The following is a 27,571-nucleotide window of genomic DNA, read 5'->3' on the forward strand; positions in this document are numbered from 1 at the left end:
AACCACCTCACCATCAGAATCCTCCTGGTCAATTTCCTCCCCAGCGCCAGCAACACCCATATCCTCCTCATCCTGGTGTACTTCAACACTGACATCTTCAATCTGACTATCAGGAACTGGACTGCGGGTGCTCCTTCCAGCACTTGCAGGGGGCGTGCAAATGGTGGAAGGCGCATGCTCTTCACGTCCAGTGTTGGGAAGGTCAGGCATCGCAAACGACACAATTGGACTCTCCTTGTGGATTTGTGATTTCGAAGAACGCACAGTACTTTGCTGTGCTTTTGCCAGCTTGAGTCTTTTAATTTTTCTAGCGAGAGGCTGAGTGCTTCCATCCTCATGTGAAGCTGAACCACTAGCCATGAACATAGGCCAGGGCCTCAGCCGTTCCTTGCCACTCCGTGTGGTAAATGGCATATTGGCAAGTTTACGCTTCTCCTCCGACAATTTTATTTTAGATTTTTGAGTCCTTTTTTTACTGATATTTGGTGTTTTGGATTTTACATGCTCTGTACTATGACATTGGGCATCGGCCTTGGCAGACGACGTTGCTGGCATTTCATCGTCTCGGCCATGAGTAGTGGCAGCAGCTTCAGCACGAGGTGGAAGTTGATCTTGATCTTTCCCTATTTTTGGAACCTCAACATTTTTGTTCTCCATATTTTAATAGGCACAACTAAAAGGCACCTCAGGTAAACAATGGAGATGGATGGATACTAGTATACTTATGGATGGACGAGCGACTGCCGACACAGAGGTAGCTACAGCCGTGGACTACCGTACTGCGTCTGCTGCTAATATAGACTGGATGATAATGATATAAAAAATATATATATATCACTACTGCAGCCAGACAGGTATATATTATATAATGACGGACCTGCTGGACACTGTCAGCACTGCAGACTCCTAAAGTAAGCTACTAGTATCAAGAAGATAGAAAAAAAAAAAACACCACAGGTAGGTGGTATACAATTATGGATGGACGAGCGACTGCCGACACAGAGGTAGCTACAGCCGTGGACTACCGTACTGCGTCTGCTGCTAATATAGACTGGATGATAATGATATAAAATATAAATATATATCACTACTGCAGCCGGACAGGTATATATTATATAATGACGGACCTGCTGGACACTGTCAGCACTGCAGACTCCTAAAGTAAGCTACTAGTATCAAGAAGATAGAAGAAAAAAAACACCACAGGTAGGTGGTATACAATTATGGATGGACGAGCGACTGCCGACACAGAGGTAGCTACAGCCGTGGACTACCGTACTGCGTCTGCTGCTAATATAGACTGGATGATAATGATATAAAAAATATATATATATCACTACTGCAGCCGGACAGGTATATATTATATAATGACGGACCTGCTGGACACTGTCAGCACTGCAGACTCCTAAAGTAAGCTACTAGTATCAAGAAGATAGAAAAAAAAACACCACAGGTAGGTGGTATACAATTATGGATGGGCGAGCGACTGCCGACACAGAGGTAGCTACAGCCGTGGACTACCGTACTGCGTCTGCTGCTAATATAGACTGGATGATAATGATATAAAAAATATATATATATCACTACTGCAGCCGGACAGGTATATATTATATAATGACGGACCTGCTGGACACTGTCAGCACTGCAGACTCCTAAAGTAAGCTACTAGTATCAAGAAGATAGAAAAAAAAAAACACCACAGGTAGGTGGTATACAATTATGGATGGACGAGCGACTGCCGACACAGAGGTAGCTACAGCCGTAGACTACCGTACTGCGTCTGCTGCTAATATAGACTGGATGATAATGATATAAAAAATATATATATATCACTACTGCAGCCGGACAGGTATATATTATATAATGACGGACCTGCTGGACACTGTCAGCAGCACTGCAGACTCCTAAAGTAAGCTACTAGTAGTATCAAGAAGATAGGAAAAAAAAACCACCACAGGTAGGTGGTATACAATTATGGATGGACGAGCGACTGCCGACACAGAGGTAGCTACAGCCGTGGACTACCGTACTGCGTCTGCTGCTAATATAGACTGGATGATAATGATATAAAAAAAATATATATATATCACTACTGCAGCCGGACAGGTATATATTATAATGACGGACCTGCTGGACACTGTCAGCACTGCAGACTCCTAAAGTAAGCTACTAGTATCAAGAAGATAGAAAGAAAAAAAAACACCACAGGTAGGTGGTATACAATTATGGATGGACGAGCGACTGCCGACACAGAGGTAGCTACAGCCGTGGACTACCGTACTGCGTCTGCTGCTAATATAGACTGGATGATAATGATATAAAAAATATATATATATATCACTACTGCAGCCGGACAGGTATATATTATATAATTAATGACGGACCTGCTGGACACTGTCAGCAGAATGCGTTTATAGAATAAAAACACCACACGACGAGTGTTTAACTTTTTCAGGCAGACAATCACAATATACTGGTGGTCAGACAGTGGTCACTGGTGAGTCACACTGGCAGTGGCACTCTGGCAGCAAAAGTGTGCACTGTTAAATAATATGTACTCCTGCTACTGCTCCCCAGTCTCCCCCACAATTAAGCTGTGTGAGCACTGAGCACTCAGCACAGTCAGATATACATAGATGATGCAGCACACTGAGGCTGAGCACAGATATGGTATACTGTTACTGTGTCACTGTGTATCGTTTTTTTTCAGGCAGAGAACGGATTATATTAAATAATAATATTGTTAGGCGCCGAGGGTCCGCTCGTCAGTGCGGCCGGCGCCTAGCAACGGGGACGCCACTGTCGGATCGTGTTCCCCGTTGCTGGGTCTAAGTTTATATCATCACTGGTTTCCTGGCTGTGTAGCATGCAGCTGCACGGCATGTTGTAATTATCACTCATCTGTTTCCCTGGCCATGCAGCTTGTCAGCTGCATGGCATTTAATCCAATCAGCCTCCAAACAGCTGATTGGAAGACTCTCTGTTAAAAGCACTCCCAGGACTCCTCACAGACGCCGGTGATAGCTTCCTGTTTGCCTGATTCTGCTGCAGAGAGAGTTCCCAGTCCCGGTCTGTTCGTTTGTTCCTGTTCTCAGTGATCCAGTACTCGGAAGTTACCATCTGTTCCTGGAGTCTGACCGAGCACCTTTAACATCTGGTGGTGTTCGTGAGTCGCGGCGCAGCCGTGTGTTGCGGCTTGTCCGCTACTATTTATTATTGTGTTTATTTTGAGTTCTGGTGCTTTGCGGAGGATTCCGCTTCCACAAGATCCACTCTGGTGTCCAGCGGTGCCGGATAGGAGTGTCGGATCCGTGGATCCTTGGTTGTCCTTTTCCCTGGCGGCTAGTCCGCACATACCTTTTGATTTAGTTAAGTTAGCTTGTAACCCCTGGCTTGGTTGCTTAGTCAGAGGGCCCCTTGTTATCTCCCTGTCTCGGACTTCCCCTTGTCTCCCATTAAGACCTGCGGGGGCATCGGGGTTGGGCAGACATAATCCGCCCTTCGAACGCGGCTGCCATGGGCTCAAGCAACCATAGTCTCGCAGGGGATTTCTGATAACACGGGCGAGACAACGGAGTTAGGGCGCCGGGGGTTACTAGGCTCTCCAGCTCCCACAACCTGTATTTCATTCCTGTACTCAGATCTCTGCCATTAGATCTTCTCCAGTCTGGAGTACAGGAATCGTAACATTATCACCGGCCAAACAAAAGAAAAAATTTCAACAGGAGTTAATTTTTTCACTTATCCAGTAGGGAGAATTTTGTCGGCCTCATGAATCCCACCGGTGTTGGGCCAAATCCTGGCCAGTTTTTGGTTAGTCAGATTCAGGAACTTACCCAGATGGTTCAGGATCTGTCCCTCCGGGTGAGCTCACAGGAAGATCTGTTACGGACTTCCCCGAGGGTCATCCCTGAACCAAAAATGCATCTGCCTGACCGTTTTTCTGGGGATAGAAAACAGTTTTTTCATTTTAAAGAGTCTTGTAAACTGTATTTTCGTTTAAGACCAGTTTCCTCAGGTACGGAGGCTCAGCGGGTTGGAATTATAATTTCTCTGCTTCAGGGGGATCCTCAGACCTGGGCTTTTGGTTTAAAGACAGACGATCCGGCCTTATCGTCTGTAGACGCTTTTTTGAAATCTTTAGGGCTATTGTATGACGACCCTGATAGAGAGGCATCCGCAGAAAGTCAGTTGCGTGCTCTAAGACAGGGTAGGAATCCTGCAGAGAATTATTGTACGGAGTTTCGCCGTTGGTCGAACGACTGTGGCTGGAATGATCCTGCCCTGCGCAGTCAGTTTCGCCTCGGCTTATCTGAATCTATAAAAGACAGCCTCCTTCAGTATCCCGCTCCTGAGAACCTTGATAAACTCATGGAGCTCTCTATTAAAATAGATCGTCGGCTCAGAGAGCGGAGGACTGAGAAAGGGGCATCTGTAGTTTCTTTTCCCTGTGTTTCTTCCGTTCCGATAGACATGGAGGAGCCTATGCAGATTGGTCTCTCCAAATTGTCTCCGGAAGAAAGAACCAGGAGGCAAAATTCTGGTCTGTGTTTGTACTGCGGAGGTAAGGGACATTTTGCCCGTAGTTGCCCAAACAAGTCGGGAAACTTCCTGACCAAGTGAATAGTGAGGGGGTTCACTTTGGTCTACAGCTCATCTCCTCAAATAATTCACTATTGGTTCCTGCTAAAGTTTCTTATGACAGCCTCGGTTCCTCGGTCTCTGCTTTTGTGGACAGTGGAGCTGCAGGAAACTTTATGGACTTAACATGGGCCAAGGCCTTAGGTATTCCTCAGTTAACCTTAAGTAGGTGTATCACCATGCATGGTTTAGATGGGAGTCCCTTATCCAATGGGGTTATTTCTCTATGTACACCTCCTGTTTTGCTCTCGGTGGGAGCTCTACATTCTGAAAAGATTGAGTTTTTTCTTACCCATTGTCCAGCAGTTCCTGTGGTTCTGGGTCACCCTTGGCTGGCCTTTCATAATCCCATCATAGATTGGCAGTCTGGGGAGATTCTACAATGGAGTACCATCTGTGATAAAGAATGTATTACACTTCCTATCCGAGTAGCTGCTGCCAGGCCCGCACATATTCCTGGAGAGTACCAAGATTTTTTGGATGTGTTTTCCAAGGGCAATGCGGATATTTTGCCTCCCCATAGGCCTTATGATTGTACCATTGAGTTAATTCCTGGTGCCACGTTGCCTAAAGGAAGGTTATATGCATTGTCTGGTCCTGAAACTGTGGCCATGAATGAGTATGTGAAAGAAAGTCTTGAGAAAGGGTTTATCAGGCCATCTAAATCCCCTTTAAGTGCAGGTTTTTTCTTCGTAGAGAAGAAGGATGGTTCCCTCAGACCCTGCATTGACTTTCGAGCCCTGAATAAAATCTCAGTAAAGAATACTTACCCTCTGCCTCTGATCTCTGTCCTCTTTGATCAGCTACGTTCGGCTGTTATTTTTTCCAAGATTGACCTGAGAGGAGCATATAATCTCATTAGAATCAGATCTGGGGATGAGTGGAAAACGGCATTCAGTACTCAATCAGGTCACTATGAGTATCTGGTCATGCCTTTCGGCCTATCTTACGCTCCGGCTGTCTTTCAGGATCTCATTAATGATGTGCTCCATGAGTTTCTGGGAAGATTCGTTGTGGTCTATTTAGACGACATTTTGATTTTTTCTGACTCTATAGAACAACATGTTACCCAGGTGCGTCAGGTACTTAAGAAATTACGTGAAAATCACTTGTATGCCAAACCGGAGAAGTGTGAATTTCACGTCACGGAGGTATCCTTTTTAGGGTACATTATTTCCCCTCGGGGATTCCGAATGGAACCTAAGAAGCTCCAAGCCATCCTGAGTTGGGCGCAACCCACCAACTTAAAAGCAATTCAGCGCTTTTTAGGGTTTGCGAACTACTACAGAAGGTTTATTCACTCTTTCTCTGACATAGTTGCTCCCATTGTGGCACTCACTAAGAAGGGAGCAGATCCTACCAATTGGTCATGTGAAGCTAAAGTATCTTTTCAGGCCTTGAAACAAGCCTTTGTCTCAGCCCCTGTCCTTAGACATCCCAACCCAGAATTGCCTTTCATCATTGAGGTAGATGCCTCGGAGGTTGGTGTAGGGGCTATCCTTTCTCAGAAGGATCCAGATTCCCTTGAGTTACATCCTTGTGCCTTTATGTCCAGGAAATTCTCATCTGCTGAATCCAACTACGATGTTGGTAATCGGGAGTTGCTGGCTATTAAATGGGCTTTTGAGGAGTGGAGACATTGGCTTGAAGGAGCGACCCATACCATTTCTGTTTTGACAGATCACAAAAATCTTCAATACATTGAATCAGCTAAGCGACTGAATGCCCGACAGGCTCGTTGGGCTTTATTTTTCACTCGTTTCAAATTCATTATCACCTTCAGACCTGGTTCCAAGAATACCAAGGCAGATGCCCTCTCACACAGTTTTCTTCCAGCTCAAGACAACAGTCCTGTTACTCTCATACTTCCGCCTTCAGTCATTCAGGCAGGTCTCACACAGGATGTTTTTTCTCAATTGAAGCTGCTTCAACATCAAGCTCCGGGAAATACTCCTGCTGGTCGTCTTTTTGTTCCTGAGTTTTTGAGAGCAACTGTTTTGGAGGAATTTCATGATAGCAAAGTTGCAGGGCATCTGGGAGTCGCTAAAACTTTTGAATTAGTATCCCGCGCAGTGTGGTGGCCTGGTCTTTCTAAAGACATTAAAGAGTTTGTTTTTTCGTGTCAGGTCTGTGCACAGCATAAAGTTCCCCGTTCTTTGCCTATTGGTCAACTTATGCCATTGAATGTTCCTCTTAGACCATGGTCGCATATCTCCATGGATTTTGTGGTGGATCTCCCTCTGTCAGCTGGATGCACAGTCATATGGGTGGTAGTGGACCGTTTTAGTAAGATGGCTCATTTTATTGGTCTTCCCCGATTGCCATCTGCCCAGGGATTGGCAGTCTTGTTCCTCCGTCATGTTTTCAGACTCCATGGGTTACCCACTGATATTGTTTCTGACAGGGGTCCACAATTCATTGCACAGTTTTGGAAGTCTTTTTGTGCTTCGTTAAAAATGAAATTATCTTTAACCTCCGGTTATCATCCACAATCAAATGGACAGACTGAGCGAGTGAACCAATCCTTAAAACAATATTTGCGTTTGTACTCGGCCAAACTCCAAAATGACTGGTCTGAGTTTCTTCCATTGGCAGAGTTTGCTTATAATAATGCCTGTCATTCCTCTACCAATGTGTCTCCATTTTTTGCAGTTTTTGGTTTCCACCCCAGAGCTAATTCTTTTTTCCAACATTCCTCTGTCTCCTCTCTGGCCCTGACCTCTCATCTTAAACTTATTTGGAAAAAAGTGCACATAGCTCTCAGAAAAGCAGCTTTCAAGGAAAAAGATTTTTCGGACAGGTTCCGGCGGCCGTGCACTTTTAGAGTAGGAGACAGGGTGTGGCTGTCGACTCGCAATATCAAACTTCGACAAACCTCAGCCAGATTGGGTCCTAGATTTATTGGACCATTTCTCATTATCAAAAAAGTCAATCCAGTTGCTTTCCGGTTACAGCTACCAAAAACGTTACGAATCGGAAATACCTTCCATTGCTCTTTGCTCAAACCATATGTTTCATCTAGCAGATTTCCTCGTAAAAAACCTCAGGGGAGATCACCAGTTAATGTACAGGGTCAGCAGGAGTTCGTGGTTGAGAAGGTTCTCGATTCCAAGCTGTCCCGGGGTCGGCTTTATTTTTTGGTGCATTGGAGAGGTTATGGTCCTGAGGAAAGGTCGTGGGTCCTAGATGAGGACCTTCATGCCCCAAGGCTCAAAAGGGCATTTTTTCAAGAATTTCCTCAGAAACCCGGATTTAGGGGTTCCATGACCCCTCCTCAAGGGGGGGGTACTGTTAGGCGCCGAGGGTCCGCTCGTCAGTGCGGCCGGCGCCTAGCAACGGGGACGCCACTGTCGGATCGTGTTCCCCGTTGCTGGGTCTAAGTTTATATCATCACTGGTTTCCTGGCTGTGTAGCATGCAGCTGCACGGCATGTTGTAATTATCACTCATCTGTTTCCCTGGCCATGCAGCTTGTCAGCTGCATGGCATTTAATCCAATCAGCCTCCAAACAGCTGATTGGAAGACTCTCTGTTAAAAGCACTCCCAGGACTCCTCACAGACGCCGGTGATAGCTTCCTGTTTGCCTGATTCTGCTGCAGAGAGAGTTCCCAGTCCCGGTCTGTTCGTTTGTTCCTGTTCTCAGTGATCCAGTACTCGGAAGTTACCATCTGTTCCTGGAGTCTGACCGAGCACCTTTAACATCTGGTTGTGTTCGTGAGTCGCGGCGCAGCCGTGTGTTGCGGCTTGTCCGCTACTATTTATTATTGTGTTTATTTTGAGTTCTGGTGCTTTGCGGAGGATTCCGCTTCCACAAGATCCACTCTGGTGTCCAGCGGTGCCGGATAGGAGTGTCGGATCCGTGGCTCCTTGGTTGTCCTTTTCCCTGGCGGCTAGTCCGCACATACCTTTTGATTTAGTTAAGTTAGCTTGTAACCCCTGGCTTGGTTGCTTAGTCAGAGGGCCCCTTGTTATCTCCCTGTCTCGGACTTCCCCTTGTCTCCCATTAAGATCTGCGGGGGCATCGGGGTTGGGCAGACATAATCCGCCCTTCGAACGCGGCTGCCATGGGCTCAAGCAACCATAGTCTCGCAGGGGATTTCTGATAACACGGGCGAGACAACGGAGTTAGGGCGCCGGGGGTTACTAGGCTCTCCAGCTCCCACAACCTGTATTTCATTCCTGTACTCAGATCTCTGCCATTAGATCTTCTCCAGTCTGGAGTACAGGAATCGTAACAAATATAATAAAACTGCACTGGTGGTCACTGGTCAGTCACTAGTAAACTCTGCACTCTCTGAGTACTCCTAAGCTCCAGTAAATCAAGTGTCTCACTCTCACTCTCTCTCTTCTAATCTAAATTGAGAGGACGCCAGCCACGTCCTCTCCCTATGAATCTCAATGCACGTGTGAAAATGGCGGCGACGCGCGGCTCCTTATATAGAATCCGAGTCTCGCGATAGAATACGAGCCTCGCGAGAATCCGACAGCGGGATGATGACGTTCGGGCGCGCTCGGGTTAGCCGAGCAAGGCGGGAAGCTCCGAGTCTGCCTCGGATCCGTGTAAAAAGGCTGAAGTTCGGGGGGGTTCGGATTCCGAGGAACCGAACCCGCTCATCACTACCTGTGTGATGAGTCATTTATAATAACACTCTCCAGCTGACGCTTGGACAGCAGTCAGGCCTCCTCGGCTGTTTGGACCCAGGACTAAAGTCCCAACAGTCCCCCCATCAGTGATTTCACGGTTTCCATTATGATCTGTCCCAGAGGGGATATAGTTGTGTGACAGTCACAATACTGATCCTGGGATCCAGCCCCCCTGACAATCCTGATAGTCGGCATACTGACTAACAGGGACTATTCTCACTCGTGGGTGTCCACGACACCCATAAAGTGGGAATAGAACCTATGGCAAGCCCGCAAAGGGCTTTTTTGCACTACCCCTTCCCCTTCCCCACCCCCTGCCGGCCATCTCGAAGCCGGGATCCACCCTTCCAGGATGTGGCCGCAAAATGTAGGGTCGCGCACAAGCACTGCATGTGCGCAGACCCTCTGATTGCAGCCTCTGCGAACAGACGTACAGCTGGGAAGTTTTGATATCTTTCAATGCCAGATGCATTTTGTGACAGCTGCTAACCTGGGGGTCCCGTGCCCTGGACTTAAACCTTAGTGTTACGGACCCACAAGATGAGGTCACCTTGTTGCGATTGGTGTGCATATATTTTAGGCCAAAATTATGCTAAGCACCATAAATTTGCTCTGTTAAATTGCTGAGTTTATTATAATTATTCTGATTAGCAGTACTTAGTACTATAGATTGTGCATCTGCATTTTCATTTTGTCTGTGTGAGGGATGCAGAGCAAGGTTTTATGTCTTGTCTAGTTAGGGCTATCGGTAACATTTTATTCCATATGTTAAGAGGAATACATTAGGAGTTCAGGGTAGAATAAATCATACACATTGTGGTAATATATAGAAAGGGAAATCTAAACTGCCGGAGGGTCTCAAATCACCAAGTCAGATGCCTTTTCATTTTCCCCATACATACATACATACAGGGCTTAAAGTGGTCCTGGAGAGGTGGGGGAACTCACCTCCCCCACGACCCCGTGCGCCGAAGGCGCGCGCGGCGCAGAAATGGGTGTGACCTTACAAGGAAGGGGCGTGGCCACACAAAAGTTGCAGTTGGAAAAAAGCGCAGGAGGTGAGTACCCGGGTGGCATGGGGGTTGCCTGGGGTGCACTGTGACTCACAGTGCACCCCAGGCAACCCCCATGCCACCCGGGTACTCACCCCCTGTGCTTTTTTCCAACTGCAACTTTTGTGTGGCCACGCCCCTTCCTTGTAAGGTCACACCCCTTTCTGACACATGAAACATTATAAACATTAAAGTATTCACAGTCAGTGGCAGGTGCACTCATACCTTTTTCAGAGGCACTGCCCTAATAGACTGAAGCTGCAGGACACGGACTCCATCCCCGATTAGCAGCTACTAGGTGGTCACCTCCGATAAGCAGCAGCAGACAGTCACAAATCCTGCTGGAAAACTGTGCCACCATGTAATACATTAGTAATCCCACGACTTGGCTTCCCCTGGCAGGAGAGGGGTGGAGGTGGGACCCCGTAGGAGATGCGGTGTTAGTAGCGGCTGGGGGAGGAGATGCGGTGTGACTGAGTGACGGCTGGGGGGGGGGGGTGTGAGATGTGATGTGAGAGGACCGGGCAGGGCTGCTATTGGAGAAAGCGAGGCTGCACTTTGATTGTGCGCCATTCACGGCTCCCAGACCGCCAGCTAATGAGAAGCTGACACTTGGCAGCTTCTCATTGGCTGGCGGTCCGCGAGCCGTGATTGGCTCACGCCCGATTTTAAAAATGCTGCCCCTTCTTTTGATTGGTGCAGCAGCCGGTACGCGAGCCAGGATTGGCTGGCGGCCGCTGCCACCTTTACAATGCAGTGGGGACCTGATGCTGTGGCCGGACGGAGGCGGAACTGGTTCCGCCTGCAATTAGAGGTGACGGAACGCAGTTCCGCCCCGTTCCGGCCCACTTTAACCACTGCATACATACATACATACATACATACATACATACATACTAAGGTAAATCCAAACCTCCAGAGTGTCTCAATTCCCCAAATCAAATGCCTTTTTCCCATATATACACTTTATGGACACCTAACCATTTCACCAACAGGGACTGTTGGAAGGCTTTCCACAAGATTTTGGAGTGATGCTGTGGGAATTTTGCCCATTCATTCTACAGATCATTTATGAGGTCAGGCACTGATGTTGCACAAGTAGGCCTGACTCGCAATCTCCATTCAAGTTCATCCCAAAGGTGCTCAATAGGGTTGAGGTCAGTGCTCTGTGTGGGCCAGTCAAGTTTTTCCACAGCAAACTCATTCAAACTATGTCATTATAGTCCTTGCTTGGTGCACTGGGGCACAGTTATGTTGGAATAGAAAAGATCCTTCCCCAAACTGTTGTTGTTGACACATAGCATAGCACAGCATTGTCCAAAATGTCTTGGTATGCTGAAGCATTAAGATTGCCCTTTAATGGAGATAATGGGCCTAGCACAAACCTTGAAAAACAGCCCTATATCATTATCCCTCCTGTACCAAACTTCACAGGTGGGAAAAGCAGTCAGGCAGGTAACATTCTTCCTGCATCTGCCAAACCCAGACTCGCCCATCTGACTGCCTAACAGAGAAGCATGATTCATCACTCCACAGAACACGTTTCCACTGCTCCACAGTCCAGTGTTGTACTTTACACGACTCCATCCCACACTTGGCATTGGACTTGGTGATATGAGGCTTGCATGCAGCTGCTCAGCCATGGAAACCCATTTCATTATGCTCCCACCGCATAGTTTTTGTGCTTACATTAATGCAAGTGGAAGTTCTGAACTCTTCAGCTATGGAATCAGCAGAGCTTTGGCGACTTTTATGCACCATGCGCCTTTGCAGTCATTGACCCCGCTCTGTGATTTTACATGGTCTTCTGCTTTATGGATGAATTGCTGTTGTTCCTAAAGGGTTGCAGTAAAAATGCTGGCTGTCGTGATCCCAGCGTTCAGGATACCGACAGCCAGAATCCCGGCGCAACAGGGCTGTTCCCACTCGTGGGTGTCCACAGCACCCACAGAGTGGGAATAGATACTGTGGGGAGCGCAGCCAGAGCCGTCTTAACAGCAGTGTAGGCCCCTGGACACAGCAATGCACTGGGGCCCCTACCCACCCATCAGCGGAAGGGGTGGGGGGTGCTATCAGCGGCAGCTTTGATGTTCCGCGGGGGGTAGGGGGTGTTTTATCTTTCGCTCAGCATGTTGGACCTGGAGAAATAATTTCTGCTAATTACTCCTTTACTGCACAAATGGGGCGGGAAGGAGAACACTAAACTGTAGAAGGGGGCATTGTGCTGAATGAAGGGGCCCTGGTACATGACTTCCAGGGTGGTAGGGGGTATTTAATACACAGGGGAGGGGTGGATAGTGGAGTGGGCTTAATATTCATCATTTTCCGGGGATCAGGGCAGCTTGCTTTACTGCAGATATCTCCAGTTCCTGGAAATAGATTTCTTAGCTTTAATGGGAAAAAAAAAAACTAGAGAGTCCCACCTTTCAGGAGGTACTGGGGACACCTGTCAGGAGGTACTGGTGACACCTGTCAGGAGGTACTGGGGACTTGGGGATCAGAATTCAGGAGCCAGAGTAGTCCACCAACAAAAATATAAAACTGCATATTAGGAGTGTGGAGCTGGACCAGGGAACAGCTGCTTGAAGGCTGATATCTCTGGTTCTGGGCACAGTAGAGACATGCTGCCAGTGTCCACTGAAAGGGGAGAGTCTCAGCTTTTGGAGTATACCCTCAGAAAAACTGTAAATCAGACAGAACCCAAGATATCTGGCTGGGAAGAGCAATTAACAGGCTTGGATGGGGACCACTGCTTTGAAGTCTGATATCTCTGGTTCCCCAGGGCCGATTTTCAATAATCTGGTACCCCTGGAAAGAGCGGACCCTCAGCTATCAGCCTAGGGCACATTTACTCTTGGGGCCCTTGGGCAAGAGCCCATTGAGCCCATACAAAAAGACGGCCCTGAGCGCAGCGAGCCACCGAGCCCGCAGTGGTGGCTCTTAGCGCTTGCCCCGCTGCCGGCATTCTGAGGGATGGGATGTTGCTGTGGGGATACTGACAGCCGGTATCCCATCCGCTGGTAAATACTACGTATTCTTTCCTAAATGCTTCCACTTTCTAATAATATCACAGTTCACCTTGGACTATCCAGCAGGGATGAAATTTCATATAACATCTTATTGCTGTCATGAGCCACTGCTGTGGCTCATTCCTGTTTGCATTCTGTTTATGTATTTTATGTTTATGCATGGCAGGTTTTCCCATGTACTTGTTTAGAGTACTGTTGCGGGCCACCTTTTGTGAGTCTGTGTAATTGCAGCTTGTCTCTTGTATGTGTGGTGTGTGCAACCTCACCTGTCAGATAATTAGGCCATTATGTGGTGAGTCTGTGTAACTGCAGCCTGTCTCTCTTGTATGTGTGGCCTGTGCTGTTTCACCTGTCAGTTAAGTAGGCCATTAACTTGTGTCTGGTTCCCATCCATCCTGATTGGAGCGTGCTTCCTTTATTACACAGTCTGCCTTTCACCTGAGGTCGGTGATAGATACACGTTTCCTGTTTGTACATGTGTCCAGGCCCAGTCCTATGGTGGAATCTTGAACTTGTCATCTCGAGAGAGATCTTGTCTATCTATTTTGTTCCCATGACCAGCAGACCCTGCTTGATTGATAACCTGACCAGATCCAGCCAGCCTTGTATTCAGGTTTTTGCAAAGCAGTGTGTGGAGTTCCACACAGACACAGTTTTGCTTATATCTCTGTATTATTACATCTTAGAGCATTCAGTGAGAACCTGTCAGCTTGTATTAGATTCTGTCTGCCTGTGTAGAACCTGTGACCCAGAGACCTTGCCAGTTTGATTACCTGACCAGAACCAGCTAGCCTTGTGCTCAGGAATTTGTGGAGTTCCCACTGCTTGCCTGTATTTCTGTATTATGACATATTCTAGCATTGTTGCTTTCACAGTTTATTAAGTCACTTATAACATCTTCTTGCATTGTTGCATTCACATTCACTCATACTGTATATTCAGTGTCTTACATTTCAATACTCTTTGCCTTGGTTCCTATGTTGGGATTTCGGCAGCTGCACCGCATATAATCTGTTCATTGTCCTGTCTGTATTCTCTCCCATTGGTAGTCTCATTAGTCTTAGCTAGTTTTTCCCTTATTCTCCCTCAGTCTCGGTTGGTGCCTTGTTACCTTTTAAGAGCTGGGGGCATCGGAGTCTGGGCGGGCCTAGTTCGCCCATTGAAACGCGACTGATATAGGAGAAGACCAGCTCTGCAGGCACCAACCGACCACTGGGAGAAATAAAGGAGTTAGGGGTAGAGTCGGTGTTGCAGCCATTTCCCTGTCCCAGCTGCAGCTCACATGTCAGGACCAGGAATTCCCCAGTTGCCACCCGTACTCTTCAGTTCTGGCACTCAGTTCGTAGCAATTGCAAAGGTGGCATCCTATCACAGTATCACACTTGTAGTCACTGAGGTGTTCAGAACGACCCATTTTGTATCACAAATGTTTGCAAATAGAGACTGCGTGGCTAGGTGCTTGATTTTATACACCTGTAGCAATGGGTCTGAATTCAACAATTAACAGTTGTTGACAAATATTTTTGTCCATATAGTGTATATCTATCAAATAAAATTTTTACATTTTAGCAGCCCACACACTCTTAGACCTTGACTATTTGGCCTGGTTGGAATTTTGAATTTGACATGCCTGGTGTAATGGTTAGAATTACTGGCTCACAGCACTGAGGTCATTGGTTCAATTCCCACCCTGGCCCTAACCCTAACTGTGTGGAGTTTGCATATTTTCCCTGTGCTTACATGCAGGCTGCATGGAAGAAGGAGGAAGTACACAGTTGCAGCCTGTGGAGAGATGAAGTTCTGAGGACTTACCCACTATGTTATTCCCCTCAAAATCCAACCACACTGGCTCTGCCCCCTTCCCTGTCTACCGTCGCTTCATCTCTCCACTGCTTCTCTCTGCTCCCATACTTAGACAAGGCTATCCTGAGTTTATCCAGTCTCCTTCACAGTAGGAGCCATTGGGACACGCACTCAAGCTTCAAGTGCATGAGCCAGGACAGACCTGCAATTATATATATGCTAGCTGAAGTACCCGACATTGCCATGGTTCAAATTTTACCGTTATCATTGAGTTGGATGTGACTGTCAACATATAAAAAATAATTAGTAGCTTAGTAGCTCTTCCAACACACCCATGAGGTGGCTGCCCAGAGTTGTTGTTGGGGTGTTGCCAGTAGCCATAATCCCCAGCTTTTCTTTCTGTTCAGTTTTGTTATCATTTTTCCATTGCAAGATGGATTTGAAGTTGTCCTCCTGTTATCAATGTTGCTATTTCAAGGCTTTTGGGTACGCAACATTTTTAGTTTTCCCACCTCCATTCCTGTCATTTATTTTAGTTCATTGATTCATGGTTATTTCAGTCAGTTATTTCAGGTCATTCAATTATGGTTATTTCTGTCAGTTATTTGTTCATTAAAGTTTTCACCCAGAACAGGCTCCCTGTGTCAAAATTCTGCTCAGCGCCCACCAAATGGAAGTCAGACCAGGATCCCAACCCCCTATTATGTCTTCTAGGATCCAATGTTACCATTCCTTAACATAGTTTTCCTTAATTTCTATCCAGTGAAAGGCCCAGAACAGGCTACGTAGGTCAAAGTTCTGCCCAGCGTACATCTAGCGTCTGACTGGGACCTCAACCCCCTAGTATGTCTGGCCACTATCTCCCTCAGGCTGCAATGTTTGAGTTCCAGAGATGTGCAGGGTTTCCAAAGGCACACCCTTCCCTTTAGGTAACCCCACAGGAAATCTTCCGGTGAAGTTATTTCTTGTGATCTGAACAGCCAATGGATATCACCAAATCTGGAGATGAGGCGCCCAGGGAATTGTTGTTGAAGTGTTGAAATTGCAAGTCATGCCGTATGACTAGTGGCATCACCTTGTTGCATCCACAATGTTTAAGATCAAGCCTGATCAATCAGTTTCACGTGGGCATGTGTCTTTCTATGACCGAACCAGTCAGCATGTCAAACCTTGAAATACAATACATTTTAAAGATGGGCGAGTGCCCACGATGAAAATTAAAAATAAAATGTTTCCTATTATATATTATACATTCTGTATAAAATTTATGAAATTCAAAATTTGGAAATACCATATAGAGTAACCATTTCATTGACAGGAGGGGAAAAGCAGAACAGAGCATTGTATCACCTACCTGCAAAATCAGCATCTTATTATGTCTTGTCAAAAAGAATGTGATAAGTAACAAGTTTTTAGTAGTTTTCAGTTATTGGAAGCCAACTTCCAAGGTGGCTGAGTTCCAGAGCTTGGATGCCCATGGCCTGAGATGTTATATCAATGGTCTGTGCCAACAGCATGGCTGGAGATAGAGGATAGCGCAACACATATGCATATGAAATCAGCTGACAGCAGCAGGTGAACTAGAATGGATGCTTGTGACTGCGTTCCAGGTCCTTGATGACTTGAAAGAAAAAATACCATCTGACTGCCAGAAAGTGTCTGAGGAAATAGCTAACTTAAAAGAAACACATGTTGTTAATAGAGAAATATTGGAATCTATTAAGGGTAAAGCAGATGGTATAACTAAATATATTGCTTCATCATTATACACAGGAGAAATGTCTGATTCAGATGAAGGGCAGTATGAATTGTAGAGTTATACGTTTATAGCTGCTGCTGAATTACATGAAAAATTACACTAATTTAATCCAAATAATATAACGAATGCTAGACCTGTTGTTCTAACAAAGGGAGGGAGGCCAGTAGGCAAGCCACCATGTACAGCTATGGCCATACATGACTTTACACAAATAGATAAAATTGAGAGAGTAAAGTACCAACCAATCAGCTTCTACTTGCCATTTTACAGACAAAGTTTGAAAAATGACAATTAGAAGCTGATTGGTTGGTACTTTATCTTTCTCCACTTTATCTCTCTCCAAGGTTTGATACATCTCCCCCAATAGTGTGTTAAAAAACACATTATAGAGATCAGAGGATTCTTTGCTAAGGTTGATGGTTAAACTGTAAGATTGGCAACTGCACTTTATCAGAAACACACAGTAATATAATGGACTTCACATGATCAGTCCGATTTGCGCTACTGGCCATGAAGTCGCAGAAGTAGGTTGTAGGCTCCTTCTTTGTGTATACCTCTTCCCTGGGAGCGCTTATAAACTACTTTGGCTTTCAATACCACTTCTATGCCGACGATAAACAACTATACCTCTTCTATCTTGATCTCTCCCCCTCTGTCCTTTCTCAGGTAGCTCACTGGTCACCTCATGGCTCAACTATTGCAACATTCTCACTGGCCTCCCATGCTCCCATCTCACTCCATGATTTGTTTTCAACTCCACAGCTAGACTTATCTTCCTCTCTCCCAGCTCCACATCTGCCACTTCCCTTAGACAAAACCTGCACTGGTTCCCATTCCCCTACAAAATCCTCTTCAAACTCCTCACCTCCCTTACAAGGCCCTCTCCAACTGCACTGCTCCTTACACCTCCAACCTCATCTCCCTACATACTCCCTCCCGCCCACTCCGGTCGGCCAGTGACTGTCACCTTTCCTCTACCCTGGTCACTGTGTCCCATGCTGCAGGATTTGTGATTTGTGACTCTCTTCAGGATTTGTGATTTCTGATAATGCCACAAATATTGTGAAAACTTTACAGCTGGGTGAATTCCCACACCTTCCATGTTTTGCTCACATACTCAACTTGGTGGTACAGGGTTTTGTTTTTTTGAAATGGCAGGGGCATGCAAGAGATGCTGTTTGTGGCCTGAAACATTTCTGGGCAATTTCAGCATTCAGCAACAGCAGGAGATTGCAGCTGCCAGAAGAACAGTTCAATCTGCCCTTACCACCAACTGAAGCAAAAGGTGGTAACAAGGTGGAAAATCACACTTTATATGCTTCAGCGTATGGAGGAATAGCAAAGAGCCTTCAACAGCTACACAATAAGCCATGACATGGGAGAGGAGGGTGAAATTTCCTTAGTCCAGGCCAGGACAGTGGAGGATAACTTTCCATCTTGTACAAGGTGCTGAAACCCTTTGAAGTACTTACCTGTGAAGTGAGTTCAGACACTGAAGTGAGTCAGGTTATTCTCCTATTTAGACTTTTGGAAAATCAGCTCGAAAAATTGAAGAAGGTGATGAAACAAAGCGATTCCACTAAGTATGTTGGACTTGTAGATCAATTCCTTTTTTCACTTCACTAGGATCCAAGGGTTGGCAATATCTTGAAATTGGATGACTGCATTTTTGCAATGGTGTTTGATCACAGGTTTAAGTGGTAAATTGGGGTATATTTACTAAAATTTAATGTTTGTCCGATTTGTGTTTTTTTTCCTAAGTCCCAACACGGGAATTTACCAAGCACAAATCTCGGCAATGTCGGTGCAATTCGTAATGGTTTTCACGGCTAAGTTAAGAAATACGAATGAATAGACCATCGGCCAAACACGGCTGTTTGTTCATACAACACGGTAATTTACTATTCATTCGTAATTTTGTGTTAGTCTCTACTTGGTCAATTGCAGGCGTATTTTTTTGTGATTCGTAAAAAAAAGCAGCAAAAAAATAGACCTGCTTTTTTCATACGTCCTAGAGGATGCTGGGGTCACTTCAAGAACCATGGGATATAGATGGGATCCGCAGGAGACATGGGCACTTTAAGACTTTCAAATGGTGTGACCTGGCTCCTCCCTCTATGCCCCTCCTCCAGACTCCAGTTTTAGAATTGTGCCCAGGGAGACTGGATGCATACTGAGGAGCTCTACTGAGTTTCTCTGAAAAGACTTATGTTAGATTTTTTATTTTCAGGGAGAACTGCTGGCAACAGATTCCCTGCTTCGTGGGACTTAGGGGAGAGAAGTCAGACCTACTTCTAGTGAGTTTAAAGGCTCTGCTTCTTTGGCTACAGGACACCATTAGCTCCTGAGGGTTTGGAACACTAGGTACGCCTAGGGGTTCATTCCCAGAGCCCGCCGTCACCCCCCTTGCAGAGCCAGAAGTCAGAAGATAGGTGAGTAGAAGAAGAAAAGAAGACTTCAGTAACGGCTTCTGAGGTACCGCACAGCGATCGCGCTGTGCGCCATGCTCCCACACACAGCGGCACTGTATAGTGCAGGGCGTGTGTGTGGGGAGGGGGGGGGGGGTGCGCCCTGGGCAGCATATAAATCCTCATATGTGTGTGGGGAGGGGGGGGGGTGCGCCCTGGGCAGCATATAAATCCTCATATGGAAAAAAGTGGTATCCTGACCCCCGCCAGTATAAATATAATGAAAAATAGCGGGGCTGAAGCCCGCCATTAAGGGGGCGTGGCTTAGCCCTCATAGCTCTCATCAGCGCCATTTTCTCTCCACAGTGTTGTGGAGATGCTGGTCCTTCCCCACACATAACAGAGTGAAAAACGGGGGGGGGGGGGCACAGTTGTTTTGGTGCAATATAAGTTAGTTATAAAAGCGCTACAGGTCTGAGGCATTTTATAATGGTTTTCAGAACCAGGATTGAGCGCTGAGTTGTGAGCTGGCAAACTACATCTGTGTCTCCCTGACAGACTTTACTGTGGGTCTGTCCCCTATATGTCCGGTGTGTCGGTAGGTGTTTGGTACACGTGTGTCGGCATGTCTGAGGCTGAGTGATCTTCCCACAAACGGCTGTGGGAGTGACCCTGTCAGCACCGCTGACTCCTTATGGGGCTTGATACATGTGTGTCAACATGTCAGTGGCTGAATGTTTTTTTTCCCAAGAGAAAAATATAGTGGGGACACAGTCGTGTGTCGGTGGCCCTGTCGGCACCACTAATATCTGACTGAGTAAACATTGGCATGATAATGTGATGCATATCAGAAAGGCTCTGTATATATATATATATATATATAGAGAGAGAGAGAGAGAGAGTAAGACGTAGAAATATCTATAGAAGATCATAGCTATATTTCCCTCAGACCCCTGGGGGTCACAAAAAAGATTATTTTGCCCTGTTATTACTCCCTGATATCGGCACGGATACTGTTTCCTAGGTCAACCATAATGTTTTCTGATTAGATCTACAAAATAAATAAATAAATAATAAAGAGAGCATTCAGTATATGATTAGTGCAAATTAAGGACGTATTAACGTCACTGAGGACCCTGCTGTTACTGACAAAAGGGTCTATATATGGGTATATATATATATATATATATATATATATATATATATACATAAATTTATAATGAAAGCTGAGATAACATTCCTCCTTCTCATGTGCTGAGCGCTCTGTATGAGAAAGTCTAGCTCAGCCCTGACAAGATGGTTTCAACTCCTCAAGTGGATTCCGATTGTTTATTCTTTTCCTGCCATGGACAGAATAAAGTGGGAGTCAACCCCTGTTCTGCACGGGGCCCTGTCACAAATCCAGTGGATTGTATGCAGGAAGATACGTTATTTTCTGGTTATGTGTCCACGCGTACGTTGGATAGACCTGCCATTACATGCACATGGGGGAGTGGTAGTATTCAAAAATTGGTCGGATGCCTTGTCATCCAATATAGATACCCTTCTTACGTTGGGTCATCTCAAGAACATTGCAGCATACTTTCGTGCGACTGCAAGGGATATAGGACTATTGGGTTCACAGCCCAATTCCATGGCGGTCTCGGTTAGGAGGGCGTTGTGGATTCACCAATGTAATGTTAATGCTGACTCCGAGAAGAAATAGAGTCTCTGCCCTATGAAGTTGAAGCCTGGTTTGGTGACGGCCTAGTTAATTTGATCTCGTCAGCTGCCGCTGGTAAGTCTACCTTCTTGCCCTATGTTCCCTCACAACGGATCATGACGCATCATTGTCGGGTGCAGTCATCTCGGCCCAATAGATACAGATTCCCTTTTCTTTGCAGATAGAGGAGGGAGAAAAGGGAAGAGGTCCGCAACCTCTTCAAGATCACAGGAGCAGACATCATCCTCTGTTCTGCCACATCCACCGCATGATGCTGGGACTCTCTTGCGGGAGTCCACACCGGTGGGACCACGTCTGAAAACTCTTCAGTCAGTCCTGGAACGGACCTGGACCCGTGGGTTTTACGAATACTGTCCCAAGGGTACATACTGGAGTTTCCAGACGTTTTCCCCTCACCAATTTTTCAAATTGGAGATTCTACCTCTGGACGGGGAGGTAGTATGCGACACAATACTAAGGTTGTATTAGGATCAGGTCATTGACCTGGTTTTCCCCTGTCACGACAGGGACAAGGTTTTTGTATTCAAGCCTCTTTGTGGTCCTGAAACAAGATGGCTCGGTCAGACCAATCCTAAATCTGAAATCCCTCAATTTCTACTGAAAGAAATTCAAATCCAAGATGGAATCTCTCAGGGCAGTAATCTCCAATCTAAAATAATAATAATAATAATAATAATAATAATAATTTTTCCATGGTCTCATTAGACATGAAGAACCTCCGCATTAGGCTTGCCTGAGGTTTGCAATTCAGGGGTGTCATTACCAATTTCAGACGTTGGCGTGAGTCTGTCCATGGCTCCAAGGATTTTCACCAGGGTGATGGTGGTAATGATGCTTCTCCGTCGCTAGTAAGGAGTCACAATTATCCCGTACTGGGACGGTTCCCTGATAATGGCGAGTTCAAAATGTTGCACTCTCCCTGACAGTTCTTCAACAACAAGGTTTATCTCCTGAACTTGCCAGAATCACTGTTGGTCCTAACGACACGGTTGTCTGTTTGGGAATAATACCAGACACAGAACTGCAAGGAGTTTTGTTCTTCCAGTGGAAAAGGCTCTGGAGATCCGGAGTCTGGTCAAACAAATTCCGAGACCAGCAAGAGTGTCAATTAATCAATGCATTCGGTGGCTGGATAAGATGGTTGCGGCCTACGAGGCCACTCAATTTGGCAGGTTCCATGCCAGGGTGTTCCAGAGGGACCTGTTGGACAAGGGGTCCGGTTCCCACCTACACTTACACCGGAGGATAATCCAGTCTTCCAAGACCAGAATCTCACTCCTGTGGTGGCTGCTCAGTTCTCACCTCCTAGAGGAGCGCAGGGTCGGGATCCAGGCCTGGATCCTAGTGACCACGGATGCAAGCCTCCGAGGCTTTGGGGCCAGTCACTCAAGAGGAAAACTTCCAAGGAAGATGGTCAAGTTAGGAAACTGATCACCACATTAACGGTCTAGAGTTAAGGGCCGTTTACAACGATTTTCTACAACGAAAATCAACAAAAATGGCAGAAGCCACAAGGATTTTCCGCGGGGCAGAAAAACATGCGAGCGTTTGTCAATAATGTTCGTTCCAGGAGTGGACGACTGGGAAGCAGACTTCCTCAGCAGACGATCTCCATCCAGGACAGGGGAGACCTCTTCCAAGTAGTCTTCGAAGACATGTCTTTGGGATTTCTTCAAGTAGGAATGATGGCATCTCGTCTCAACTAGAAGCTTCAGAGTACCAGGTCAAGGGACCCTCAAACAGGAACAGTGAAGGCACTGGTGACACCGTGGGTGTTTTCAGTCGGTATATGTATACCCTACGTTTTCTCTCGTTCCAAAAGTTCTGGGTTCATAAAAAGGAAATTCGGGCAAGCCTCATGGTCCCAGACTGGCCAAGGAGAGCTTGGTATCCAGATCTCAGGAATTACTCATAGGAGATCCCTGGCCTTTTCCTTTACCCGAGGACCTGTGGCGGCAGGGGCCATGCGTGTATTAGGACTTACCGTGGCTACGTTTGACAACATGGCGGTTGAGCGCCAGCTCTTAGTCCGTAAGGATATTCCCAAGGAAGTGGTTCCCACACTTATTCGGATTAGACAAGGGGTAACGTCTAAACATTACTACCGGTTTGGAGAAAGTGCGTTTCTTGGTGTGAATCCAAGAAGACGCCTACGGTAGAGTTTTCAGCAATCAAAATCGGCCTTATCATTTTTCTTCCAGACTCAGTTGGACTCTCTTTCAGAAGTTCAGACTGTCGTGAAGGGAGTGTTGCACATCCAACCTCCTTTTGTGCCCCAGTGGCACCAGGGGATCTTAATGGGGTGTTGCAGTTCCTTCAATCACATTGGTTCGAACCTTTATGTAAGGCGGAGTGAAACTCCTCACTGGTAAAGTGGTCGTCAGGTTGGCCTTGGCATACACAAGGCGAGTGTCTGAGTTAGCGGTCTGGCCTCACGAGAGACCTTATTGGATCTTCCATGAAGATAGAGCAGAGTTGGAAACTCGTCAATAATTTCTACCGAAGGTGGTTTCTTTCTTCCACATATACCAACCTATGGTGGTGCCTGTGGCTATGGACGCCTTCGCTGAATCGAAGTCTCTGCATGTGGTCAGAGTTTTTGAAAATTTATGGCACCAGGACAGCTCCGTTTAGGAACACAGCCTCTGTTTGTCCTGTTTGCTCCCAGCAAGATTGGGTGTCCTGCTACCAAGCAGACCGTTGCGCGCTGGATCTGTGGTACGATTCAGCATGCTCATCTCACGGCAGGATTGCCATTACCGAAATAGGTGAAGGCCCATTCTACTAAGAAGGTGGGCTCATCCGGGGCGGTTGACCGGGGAGTCTCGGCATTGCAACTTTGCCGAACGGCTATTTAGCAAATAATTGGGCTATGTTTTACAGCTTTAATACCTTGTCCGAGGTTGACCTCACGTTTGGTCATTCGGTACTGCAGAGTCGTCCGCACTCTCCCGCCCATTCTAGAGCTTTGGTATAACCCCATGGTTCTTGAAGTGACCCCAGCATCCTCTAGGACGTATGAGAAAATAGGATTTTAATACCTACCGGTAAATATACTTTTCTCTTAGTCCGTAGAGCAGCGGTGGCCAACCTGTGGCTCTTGAGCTGCATGTGGCTCTTTCTTTATTCAAATGTGGCTCCCAACACTCTAAATCATGTGACCACAACAGATACAAAAACCACTGCACTCCAGCCAGACACGCAACAGCACTACAGGGACTGAAAACTGAAGGAATCATATACTAGAGGTGAGACACCCACAAGCAAACAGAGGACACATTAGAGACTGCTGCAATGGCATGAGTTGATGGGGGGCTGTAGTGATACATGAGGGTGGGCTAGAGTGACACATGGCAGAGCTGGCTGGAGAGACACAGGAGGGTCCTGGCAGGAGAGATGTGGGAGGGTGCTGGAAGTAGTGACACATGGGAGATATGACTGGAGTGACATAGGAGGGTGGTAGCAGAAGTGACACATGGGAGCGCTGGCTGGAGTGACATAGGAGTGTGGTAGCAGGAGTGACACATGGGGGAGCTGGCTGGAGTGATATAGGAGGATGGTAGCAGAAGTGACACATGGAGGAGCTGGCTGGAGTGAGAGGAGGGTGCTGGAAGTAGTGACACATGGGAGAGCTGGCTGGAGTGACATGGGGTGCTGGCTGGAGTGACATAGGAGGGTGCTAGCAGGAGTGACACATGGAAGAGCTTGCTGGAGTGACAGGAGGGTGTTGCCTGGAGTGACACATGGGAGAGCTAGCATGAGTGACACAGGGGAGCTGGCTGGAGTGACATAGGAGGGTGCTAGCAGGAGTGACACATGTGGGAGCTGGCTGGAGTGTCAGGAGGGTGTTGGCTGGAGTGACACATGGGGGAGCTGGCTGGAGTGACACAGCAGGGTCTTGGCAGTAGTGACACATGGGAGACCTGGCTGGAGTGACACAGCAGGGTTTTGGCAGTAGTGACACATGGCAGAGCTGGCTGGAGTGACACAGGGGAGCTGGCTGGAGTGACATAGGAGGGTGCTAGCAGGAGTGACACATGGAAGAGCTGGCTGGAGTGACAGGAGGGTGTTGGCTGGAGTGACAAATGGGGGAGCTGGCTGGAGTGAAACAGCAGGGTCTCGGCAGTAGTGACACATGGGAGACATGGCTGGAGTGACACAGCAGGGTCTTGGCAGTAGTGACACATGGGAGAGCTGGCTGGAGTGACATAGGAGGGTGCTAGCAGGAGTGACACATGGAAGAGCTGGCTGGAGTGACAGGAGGGTGTTGGCTGGAGTGACACATGGGAGAGCTAGCAAGAGTGACACGGGGGAGCTGGCTGGAGTGACATAGGAGGGTGCTAGCAGGAGTAACACATGGGGGAGCTGGCTGGAGTGACACAGCAGGGTCTTGGCAGTAGTGACACATGGGAGAGCTGGCTGGAGTTACACAGGGGAGCTGAAGTCTATTATGTGAATCTTGCTTTTTCAATTATATTTTGTGAAAGTGACTTTTTCAATGGATCTGGCTTTAAAAAATTTATTTTATGTCATTCTGGCTTTTTCAGTGTATTTTATAACAGGGGTGTGGTCTAGCAGGCACAAGGCCACATTCCATTTTGGCATGCGCGCCATCGGCTCGATGTCGGCTCTTTGAGTTACCTAACAAGGTTTTTTGGCTCTTTGTCACTGACTGGTTGGCCACCTCTGCCATAGAGGATGCTGGGCGCCCGTCCCAGTGTGTACTGTATCTGCAGTTATTGGTTGTGGTTATACACAGGTTGTGTTACCTTTTTTTGTCAGCATATTGCTGCAAATTCTTCATGCAGTTGGCTTGTATTCTGTTGAATGTGGCATTCTTGAGGTGTGAGCTGGAAAGATGCTCACCGTGGTTTAACAATAAATCCTTTCCTCGAAATGTCCGTCTCCCTGGGCACAGTTCCTTAAACTGGAGTCTGGAGGAGGGGCATAGATGGAGGAGCCAGGTCACACCATTTGAAAGTCTTAAAGTGCCCATGTCTCCTGCGGATCCCGTCTATACCCCATGGTTCTTGAAGTGACCCCAGCATCCTCTATGGACTAAGAGAACAGGATTTACCGGTAGGTATTAAAATCCTATTTTTTCAGGCGTGTTTACATGTGTTGCAACTCAAAAATCAATCACACCTGAATTAGGATGCCTATAAAAGGAACTTAGGCCCATGTCAAACAACCTACACTCAGAAATGGCTGCTGGAGTATGGTGCAGTGTTCATTTGTGTGCTGTGGGATTCCTCAGACTCAGACATCAGCCTGTAAGTTACCAGGGCCAAGAAATTGATCATGGTCAGCAGGTTGTACAGATTCCGCGGAGGCTGCGTAGGCCTCGTTTTTTTAGGGGGCATTTAAACTTGAATGCATTGTCCGATGACAGCGTCAAACAGATGTTCCGTCTAAATCGTAACAACATTTTCCGTCTGTATGACCTTGACAAACTGGGCCTAGACCCTGAGACAGCACGCTCTCGCCCTGTGTCAGGCCTGCACAAACTCCTGACTGTGTTGCACTTTATGGCTACTGGGAGCTTTCAGGCTGTGTCTGGGGATGTCATTGAATCTCACAGCCCACCTTTTCAAAAATACTGACTTAGGGTACGTATACCTAACAACCTCCTCTGTTTCTTTGATGTTATAATTAGTCTCAGTGTCCAGTGATGATGTTATGTCATTAAATCACTTTCTTTTCTTTTTTACAAATATACACACAGGTGTTGGATGTTTTGCAGCCCCACATCGATGCCTCAATCTGCTTCCCTACCCAAGAGTCTCAGTGGCATGCCATCAGGGTAGCTTTCTATGAGCTTGCTGGCATTGCACACACATTCAGCTGAGACCACCTAGGGGCAGGCAGCACATCTATACAAATCGTCATCTAGACCACTCAACAAATGTGCAGGTGGTTTGTGATGCAAATCTCAAAATAATGAGTGTTGTTGCTGGTTACCCTGGGGGCTGCCATGACTCCTTCATCCTCAGTCAGTCATCCCTCTGTGATAAGTTTGAGGACGGACAAATGCCAGATGGATGGCTGCTGGGTATGTCATTTGAATTGATTTGGGCTTGGTATACTAAATGAAAAAGCACTGTTACTTATGTGTTGTTGTATGTTAACATGAAGTACGTTACTATATCTGTCTTTCAGGTGATGGAGGATATGGCTGTTTCTCTTGGCTTCTAACTCCATTGTCCCAACCTGATTCCCCTGCTGAAAACAATTACAATACAATACAATTACAATAATGCACATAAGTCCATGCGGAATGTGATAGAAAGATGTTTTGGGGTGTTGAAAGCGAGGTTTCGGTGTCTGGATAAGTCTGCTGGGCTATTGTTGTATAGTCCCTTGAACGTGACTCAAATTGTGTTCTGCTGCTGCTTTCTTCATAACATGTGTTTGCAACAATATCTGCCACATGTTGATGATGACGAGGAGGATGAAGAAAGCAGCCAGCAAGCAGAGGAATTAGAGTCATCTGGCGACACTTGGAGTACAGA

The sequence above is a fragment of the Pseudophryne corroboree genome, chromosome 8 (genome assembly GCF_028390025.1).
Source record: "Pseudophryne corroboree isolate aPseCor3 chromosome 8, aPseCor3.hap2, whole genome shotgun sequence".
In the NCBI taxonomy this organism is placed as follows: Eukaryota; Metazoa; Chordata; class Amphibia; order Anura; family Myobatrachidae; genus Pseudophryne; species Pseudophryne corroboree.